Here is a 9747-nt window from a genome sequence, read left to right as displayed (position 1 = left end):
CTGATAACTGTTCTGTTTTAAGTTTATTTTTATGACATAGATTGGATCATGAGTGGGGAAAACTGAGCATTTTTAGTTTTGTATAGTATTTTCACACATTTCATGTGTCAAAATAAAGGGGGGTTTAGGGTTTATTAATTTAATTGTGTAATAATTTAGGATCATTTTAGGACTTTTTGGGTTTTTTGATCATTTGGATATGGTAAAACTGAAACTGTTATTTTTATGTTAAGGTCAAAGGATTAAAGTGAACTGAATCCTGTTTAGAAGATACAATGCCAGTGTTTTAAAGCTGTATACAAATCTTAGAGGGAAATTGGGGGACACGTGGACAAAAAGATATGCTTTGGGGGAAAATTAGTGAGGGTTGAAGGAGTAGAAAAGGTTTGATTTCTTTTTTGGATGTCTAGAAGAAGTGGTTATAATGTAGGCTTACACATACAGATATTGCATAGATTTATTTTTAGGATAAAGGGGAGAGCTTATACGTAGAAATGATTTTTATACTTATTGCATTTTGTGCCTTTAAAGGAGTTGTGGCTCAATTTGTCTCTTGAGGGTCACGAGCCTTTGGCTAGCGCTATGATTAGCCAATCTACTGTGAGGATGATATGAGTTGAAGTGAAGGATTGCACGCCCTTACAGACACAGAGTCCAGAAACACACATGAAAGTATGGATTCCAGGGAAAAGGCCTAAAATTCATTTAGCTTTTAACTGAACTTAAAGAAGGACCAAAGAGGAAGGAAAGCATATATTTTGGTTACGTCTGATAAACTAGAATTAGAACGTATTTTTACATTAAAAGGAGCAAAATGAAATAAAAAGGCTATACCAAAACAGGTTATAACATAGGAAATGTGAGGTTAAAATGAAGTTAGTGTTAACACACAGGAGTTGTTTCTCTTATATGCTTAAACGTAATTGATTAAAGTGGTTGTTTTCTTTTGGAGCTTTTAGTAGAATAGGCGCTTATAATGATTTTCTTGTTGAGCAGCGTCAGTTTGTGTACAGGAAGTTGATGATCAGATAAGGGAAAATAGAGCAAGCAACCGGACGTGAAAGCAGCGCTTGAAGAGTTTTAAAGGGATGAGTAACGTTGAAAAATATATGTAAAAAAGTCAATAAGTTAAGAAGATAATTAGTGTTGAAATCTCCCAATTCTTTGAATCTTTGGGCTGAAGGAGGGACAATACTCGGTGTATCAATGCTCAATCAACAATCATTTATTTCCATACAATTCAACAGTCAGAGCATTACAACGTCCGGACGGGAGAGATGCTACCAGAGGGTCAGGCACATGTCTCAAAATGGTGACGGGTTGCTCAGCTTTTTATAGTCTCTAGTGGCCCCCAGCTAGTCGTAAAAGCCAAAACATCACATTTTTTCTCTGTTACAGCGCCTAAGTTATGACCTCGGCAGTTGTTTCTCTGCTTTCTGTAAGGTGGGGGTGTGGAATGTGGTCTATCTATCTCCCCTGTCTTTAGACACAGAGTCTCCTGCTTACAACCTTCTCTTCATGATTCAACAATTAAGCATGTCAAGAAAACAGTGTAACACATTCCCAGCAGATCAAGGATACAGAGTGATGCACATTTATCTAATGAACTAATATGTGAATATGTTCTGTTAACTCAAAAGTATAATGAGAACTACACTACATACAGCTCACACACTCTATATTAAAGGGTATAATGTGATCTACAGCAGTATTCTAATTCAACTACTTTGATTACATATATAAGGTAACATATAATAACAGAATAATCTAATAATTCCCCCTTTTGATCTCTGAAAGAGATCACTTACAACATGCACTCCAGGGTCGCAAGGTCCAGGTTTTCTTGATCCTGAGGCCCTCTGTCCCCCTTTAACGGGTGGACCATATGTGGGATGACCTCTGTGTTCACGCAGTTCAGATGCAAGCAAAGTTAGATTTACAACCATAACAGCAGTTACAGATGACTCTCCCATCACTCCCCAATTCTCCCACAGCTTTATTTTGGTGCTCCAGTTTTCCACTCCCATTTTAATGCCACCTTATACCTTTCAAATGTACTTAGACTAGAACCTCTGTCTAAGGAGCTTTTAACCTTTATTTTTATTGCTGCAGCTACCAGTGTCTTCCAGTTGGGTGATTCTCAGCTTCTTTCTTCGACCTCCGGGGTTAGACCACCCTTTAGTCATTGCACAGTTCTGGGGATTATTCTGCCCCGATTTCAAACAAGGATCTGTGTGTTTTGGGTTCACCGGCGTGTCCCCCTTTTTGCCAAGAGCCTCTCGAACCTCGTTGGTCTGGTGTTCCTGGTTTTCGCCAACCCCTTCATGGTTATTGCTGTGTTTGTGGGATCCATCTTCTCCAGGAGCCCAAACGTCATGACACTTGACCCCAGTTGCTGTCTCGGCTGTCCCTACATCTGTCTCTGCTGTGAAGGGTCCTCACATCTCCGTGTCCCCGTCTGGTGTCTCTTCCTTTCTCTGCAAGAGACAGAAAACCAAAACACCTCTCTCCCTAGCCTTGATAATCTAATATTGTTATCCATTGTTGTTCTAATGATTCAAATTTGGTTTAAAATATTATGTTCAGGACCTATTCTAATCATAATCTATGTGTGTGTAAAAGAAATCAAAAATTAGTGAACCCTTTCTAAGTCTAACACATTATAAGCTTAAGTTTTACCATAGCTAAATTATTAAACACAGAAATAACGTCATAAGATGTTCATAAAACCATTGTTTGATGTTCGGACACAACTTCCCCCTTTTTGACACACTCCCATGTGTCAATTCATTGGAGCTAGACAATTAAAAGAGAAGGTTGGTGACATCATATCTCAGAAAGTATCAGAAATTCTTCTCTCGAGTACCGTTGCTCCAGCCTTGTCATCCCTGAGGATCTTCGATCCCGAAAATGTCCCTTCTCCTCATGTAATAAAGTCTGTCATCCTTCCATGCCCTGGTAACTGGTCCATCCAGAGCTGTAACATTTTGAAATGTACATACAACAAGCCAAACCACACCTTGGTCACACCAACCCTTTTCTGCCCTGAAGATGTCCAACACCATCTTAGTCTGGACCAGGGTTGTAATAGTTTTGCAATTTTCATCAGTTTTAATCAGTTTTTACCAATTGTTTGCTAGTTTAGTTTAGTTTTTATTTTCTGAAAATCCTTAGTTTCAATTTAGTTTTATTTGTGTTTTGCAAAAATTAAGTGTAACAAAATCCCAGTTCCATCATATCAGTCATGCTCTTCTGGTTATCCTTGGGTCTTGAGACTAATAACTATTAACTCTTGCCGCACCGTGTGGTCCTAATTTTGGTTGAAGTGAATTGATAACCTTTTGAAGGCGATTGTTTCACGCCTTTATTTAGATGTCCCAGTCCTGTTGTCTCGGGATACATCACGCTGCCTTATCTGGGGTTAGCTGTTTTCTGGGGATGCGGGTTGAGTGGGTGAGCTCTTCAAGGAGGGGGAGTGTGCTCCCCCTGATGAGGTCTTCTAGGTAAGCTAGGTTAGCCTTCTTGTGTGAGCTTTTCAAGTGCACTTTAAGGTTAGTGGGACTTTTAGTTTTATAAATGTCCCTCATGTCCCCCTGATGACCCAGTATTTCATTTTTGCACACTGTAGTACACATTTTGGTTTTTGCTTGTAGCTCGCATACTCTACTTGCCACTCCTCTAAGTCCTGATGTTTCTTAGAGAGGGCAACAGTACCTTTAAAATTATATCACACGTGTGGGGGTGTGGCCTTGCCAATTGTTTTGCCCACCTTTTCAAAATGGCTGGCGTGCCCACAAGCACATTTCATGGAAAAAGAAAGGTAAGCTTGATATTTACATTTAAAATGTTTTGTTAAACTCAGATTTTTATTTTATTCTTTTTGCAAGTACCCCTCCTCGGTGGCGAGAAACTGTTGGTGTGGTCAAGTGGGTGCTCTGGAAACAAACGCTCAGGACAGAACAGTTATCAGTCATGTACTTCCTACAAATTTTGCATATGTTTTATTCCATATTGATCCTCTGAGTGTAATGGTACATTTTAATTTGAATTTATCCAAACTAAACACAATATTTTCTTTATTTACTTTGCTCTTGTTCTTTTTCAGTACCACATCCTATCAAATGTCCCTGTCGATTATATTCTACATTTAATAACTTACTATTTCAAGTGAGAACCTAAATCACGTGGACCAATGTTTATATCTCTATTCTGAATGTGGCCAGTCATTCATAGGTATTGTTAAATTTTGGCGATTTTCCTCTATAAAATTGAATTGACTTTTTTACAGTGGCCTGCTGTGGTTAATAGTAACATATTCCAGTCATGAGTGATATTAATAGTTATCTCCACTGTAGCATTTGGCATTCCCAATAAGATAACATGATACCTTAATCAAAACACAGCTAATATAGCACAGTTTTCTTAATGCAAACATCAGTAACTCAAAATCAGCAACCACAGTGTTAAGTCTGCAGTTCATACTTATGTGAAGCTAGAGTCTCCTCCTCCAGTCTCTCTTATCCTCCTGCTCCTGAAAAAACAAAACAAAACAAAGCGAAGCATCCACCCTTCTCTTGTCGGCTGGGTGAATTGTTTATTGGCATTTACTAATCCTAAAGTGGGTGCAGTCATTGTCTCAGTATCAAGTCAGTCAAAGCTTTTAGTCGTCAGTCCATCACAGTCCATTCACATGCATACCTCCATACACATTCATACCAGATGTTGCTGATAATGGAGTCTCACGCGCAACCTATTCGAGCATCCATCACCAGCAAGATGACGTCATCATTTTAAAGGAAAACAATTCCTTGTTGTTTTTTGGGCCGGATTGACTCGGTGCAATCCTTTTAGACTCAGAACTTCTCAGTGTTCCCTATAAGTGAATTTCTCCCAAGCCAATTACAATCATGGAGAAGCACACTTTGCAACTGTTTTTGTAAGAATATTTCATAGCGCTTTAAATTTCAATCTTTCAGGCCTGGTTTAAAGAGCTGATTGTTAAATCATAAACTCACAAAATATCAACATATCACCACCGGTGGATCACACCTCTCAGATTTTCTTATCTCAGTGCACTGTAACAAAACGAAAACAGACATAACCAACAAAACACTAACAACAATAACACAAACTAGGGCCCGTTGCAGACATGTCCAAGCATAAAACTATCCTCTCTCGCTTACGAGAAAGAACACAAGCCAAAGCTCACTGATAAAATCAAGCTAGCGCTAAACAAAACCAAACAATCAACCAGAAATTCACAGGAAAATTTTGCTTCCTGCCGGGACAATATTGTGTGGGAATGAGAACCTCAGGTGCCGTAACACCTTTTGTTCCTCCTTGAATTAAAACTCAATCACAGAAAATGCCGTACTCCAACCTAACCTTACACTATTAATTCATCAATTTCACTCTGTGCCACTGTTCCTCATCAGGGCTGTGTGAAGCACAGCAAAGAATTCAGTCAAGGCCTTGAGCCATAAACAGACATCACGCACAGACATTGTTTTCATAACCAAACCGTTTTAGAGCTTATTCCTAAAATCTACATAAATGCCTTCTAGGTGACATATAACACATTCTAAGTAATCAATGGCTCCTCATAAAAATTATGCATTGGGATGTTTGTGTGCAGCATTTTGCATATCAGCATAAGCAAAGCATTCTTCATTGCATCAGCGTGTGTGTGTGTGTGTGTGTGTATGTGGATCACTTCTCAGTGAATCAGCATTCCAATGTGTGTGTGTGTGTGTGTGTGTGTGTGTGTGTGTGTGTGTGTGTGTTTGTTTCTCTTCATTCTGAGTCAGTGCATGTAGATGTGTGTGTTTGTGTGGGTGTTTGTGTTCATCACTTTCCTGTTCTGGTGTTCTGGGTAAACCACGGCCTGAAGCATGCCCTGGGGTCCTGCCCCCCTCCTTTTCAGTTTGTTTGCGACCATTGCTGCTGCTGCTGCTCAAAATTCAGTCCGTCCTGGTTCTGACCCCAATTGGGGCAGTCCTTTCTCCAGTGTCGATGTTCACCGCAGGTGAAACCTGCATCTTCTTCTGTGTTTTTGTCCATTCTGAGGTGCCTTCTGTCCTCAGTTACTCCTCTTGTCTCGGTCACGCCCTTTTTCGCCACCCGATCATCCATGTTGGTCCATCACTGTCCTGCACAGTGTGAATGCAAAGTTATCAAGGTCAGCATTCTTTCGCTCGGCCTTACTTTTCATTCGGGCTTGGCGGGCGTCTCGTCACAGCTCTGTCAGCTGACGCAGTCTGGGAATTTTCCCCCGTGTAGTGAAACGGGCCTTAGGTTTAGTGCTCTCCGTCTCGGCTGCATGAGATCACATTCCTGCAGGTCTGTTGACATTCTCAGGTCGTTGTTGTGGGTCCAGCTGTTGCAGCATTTGGTCAGTGTCACGTATGGGGGAGAGCAGGAGTCCAGTCAGCCTCGACTTTCAGGGCCGGCAAAGCAGCCTGTAATTAAATATGTATAGAAAAAACAAAAACAAAACAAAACAAAAACAAACGAACAGGAAAATGATGTTGTGTTGGCTGTGTTATTCAGAGGGGAGACACACCGGGACCAGGCCCTGTGTCAGCCTTCTCTCCCCCTTTTTTTTTTTGTTTTTTCTCTCCCGATATAATCAACTCCTAACCCACCAAGTTGACAGGACAACATGCACCTGTTAAAATTCTTAAGATCATGTTTAAAAACCCAAAAAAGGAATTTTCTTTCATTCAGTAATCACTTTTATTAATCAATCAACAGAAAACATGTCACAATTTGACTCTTTTTACCACTAAATTTGTTGCGTCTTGCCTGGTTGGTTAGACCAGTGTTCCTTTTTTTTTTTTTTTAGTTAAATTGTTGTCCTGCAACCCAGAGGGTTTCTTTGTCAGTAATGTATAGACTTCATCATTTAAGTATGTTAATTTTTCTTTAACCTTGCTGGAAAATCTTCACGTGTTCATGAGTGTAAGCTGTTTCTTCATTGCGTGTATGTGCATTTGTATAAAAGCAGGTTAATTTTATCTTTTCTCAAACTAGGCGTTACCTTAAAAGGAGCCTTTCTCTCAGATTTCTCTGCTTGTGTGTGTTTTTGTTTCACCTTTTTGTTGTGATGCTCCGGACGCCTTCCCAACCTCCACAAGTCCGTTGGCCCCAATTTTATGTGTTAAAACTTCTCTTAATTTCTCCTCTAATTCTCTCCTCGCTGCTGTCTTTTTCACAGCTGCTGATTCGTGCTGGGTGTGGTTCCCATTACCTATAATTTTGCTTCGGCCGCTGTGCTTGTGTCAGGGTTCCTGGGTCGTTGACCCAGTGATTTCAGTTTGTTCATGTTCAGTTTGGTTCGCCACATTAATGTTCTCACTTCCTGTTTTTTCCCGTGTCAGCTTGTCTCCCGTGTCATTAGTCAGATTATGTTCAGCCCTGTACTCACCTGTTTCCAATCATTGTCATCAGTCAACCTGTGTATTTAAGTTCCTCGGTTTCACCAGTTCTCTGTCGTGTCATTGATGTTAATGATGTATGTCTGATGTCGTCTGTATGTCCAGTCAGTCAGTCAGTCCTTAGTTCATTCATTCAGTCAGCCAGCCATTTCCTCCCTCTGTACTGTTTGCTCACTCCTTCGGCAATAAACATCCACCTTCACCTACCTGCCCGTGAGTCCAGCGTTTGGGTCCTCCTTCTCTCATCCACGACACTACCCTCGACAGAATGACACGACCCCGCGTTGTGGACCCAGCGGACCCTGAACTTTTCGAGCGGCAGGAGGCAGCGCTCCTTCGCTGGACGGAGGGGCTTCGGGGAAAACAGCGGCTCTTCGCGGAGAGAGAGCACGTCTTCGAGGGGACTCGCCTGGCTCTGGGCGGGCCTCGGAGACGCCACGTTCCCCCACCTGCTGCCTCAGCTGCACCGGAGCATTCGCCGCGGAGAGTGGGCGTCACAGCCCAAGCTTCGGCCGCTCGCTCTCCCGCCGCTTCGCTCTTCGCTCGCCCGCCAGCCTTTTCACTCTCCAGCCTTTCCGCCTCGCCACGGCACAGCGGCTACACCTCCCATCTCGGCTCAGCGGAGGCTACCGCGCCAGAGGCTCAGCCGTTTACCCGGCCCGCTTCCTCTTCCCGGGGAAAGCGGCGCACACGCCGCCATAAAACGGACTCTGTTCAGCAACTCCCGGTGGTGAGTTCCAGTGACTGTTTTCCACACCCCTCATCTGATTATCCACTTAAAACACACAACAGACTCTTTTCTGATTCATGGGGAGTTTCCCTCCTTGAGGATGATGTGGACTGGGAAGATTTTTTCTGCTCTGGCTCCCCAAAGACTGTTCAGTCAAAAACTGTAAATAGTGGTGGCAGAAAGACCAGAATACAACCCGATAGACCTGTCAGTGTCACTCACCCAGTCGTTATTTCCACTCCTATCAGTCAGCCTACACCCACTCCAGTGCCAGCTCCCAGGAGGAGGGCAGCTGCGACCCAGTCTACCTCCACACCCGCTCCTGTTTCTCGGGTGGGGGTGACTGGTGTCCAGCCACCTTCTGTGCCTGTCCCAGCGCCCAGGCTGAGGGCAGCCAGAACCCAGCCTGACCTCCCTGGAGGCTTGGAAGAGCTAACCGGTCCACCTACTACTTCACCCTTTCATCCACCTCCTGATCCAGCTTTTCACGCCCTCGCAGTATCACTGGTTAGACTAGCTGAACTGTCCCCTGCCCAGGCACCAGCCTTACGAGCCCAAGCCGTAATTTTATCTCCGTCACTAGCTCACTCTTTAGCTCAGCCATTAGCCTCACCGGCCTCTGTTTATCCGTCAGTCTCCTTAGTCCAATCAGTTCCCTCACCTGCTGTCCAGTCTCCTGCTGCCCTCCAGTCAGTTCAGCCACCTGTAGCTCAGTCTCCACCTGTCCTCCAGTCACCTGTAGCTCAGTCTCCACCTGTCCTCCAGTAACCTGTAGACCAGTCTCCACCTGTCCTCCAGTCACCTGTAGTCCAGTCTCCACCTGTCCTCCACTCTTCTGTAGTCCAGTCGCCTCCTGTTTCCCAGTCACCTGTCCACCATCCCGTCCAGTTCCCGGACCTGCAGCCACAGCACCCAGAGCCAGCTGTGAGCCTTCCTGCTCCTCAGCCAGGGGTTTCCGCACCCGCTGGCCCGGCCGCTCCTCAGCCAGGGGTTTCCGCACCCGCTGGCCCGGCCGCTCCTCAGCCAGGGGCCTCCGCGCCTACTGGCCCTGCCTGTCTCCGGCCAGAGGCCTCCGCGCCTGCATCGCCTGGTCAGGCCTCTGCCTCAGCTGCACCCACGCCCGGCCCGGCCTCTGCCTCAGCTGCACCCACGCCCGGCCCGGCCTCTGCCTCAGCTGCACCCACGCCCGGCCCGGCCTCTGCCGCAGAGCCTTCGTCTGCTGCAGCCTCAGAGCCTTCGTCTGCTGCAGCCTCAGAGCCTTCGTCTGCTGCAGCCTCAGAGCCTTCGTCTGCTGCAGCCTCAGAGCCTTCAGCCTCAGAGCCTTCAGCCTCAGAGCCTTCAACCTCAGAGCCTTCAGCCTCAGAGCCTTCAGCCTCAGAGCCTTCAGCCTCGCCTGGCCCAGCCTCGTTTGGGTCTGGAGCTAAACGGCCATTTTCTAGACCGCTGGCTAGGCCACTGGCCGGGCGCCATCGCCGTCGTGGGCGGCCCACAGACCCTCTTCGCCTGAGTGGCCGCCGTCGCCTTCCGCACGGCCGGCCCCCGGACCGCCTTCGCCTGAGTGGCCGCCGTCGCCTTCCGCAC

General features: G+C 45.2%; 1 long non-coding RNA gene across 1 annotated transcript; it reads right to left on the bottom strand.

Annotated features, from left to right (window-relative positions):
* Nucleotides 1-1203: 1203 nt before the first annotated feature.
* LOC143421403 (uncharacterized) lies at nucleotides 1204-6691 on the bottom strand. Its single transcript, XR_013101035.1, has 2 exons — nucleotides 4483-6691; nucleotides 1204-2477 (listed from the first exon to the last, which is right to left on the bottom strand). It is a non-coding gene; the product is annotated as an uncharacterized LOC143421403 (long non-coding RNA).
* Nucleotides 6692-9747: the final 3056 nt, after the last annotated feature.

Source organism: Maylandia zebra, linkage group LG2 (assembly GCF_041146795.1).
Source record: "Maylandia zebra isolate NMK-2024a linkage group LG2, Mzebra_GT3a, whole genome shotgun sequence".
In the NCBI taxonomy this organism is placed as follows: Eukaryota; Metazoa; Chordata; class Actinopteri; order Cichliformes; family Cichlidae; genus Maylandia; species Maylandia zebra.
This window is presented reverse-complemented; position numbering and strand designations above follow the sequence as displayed.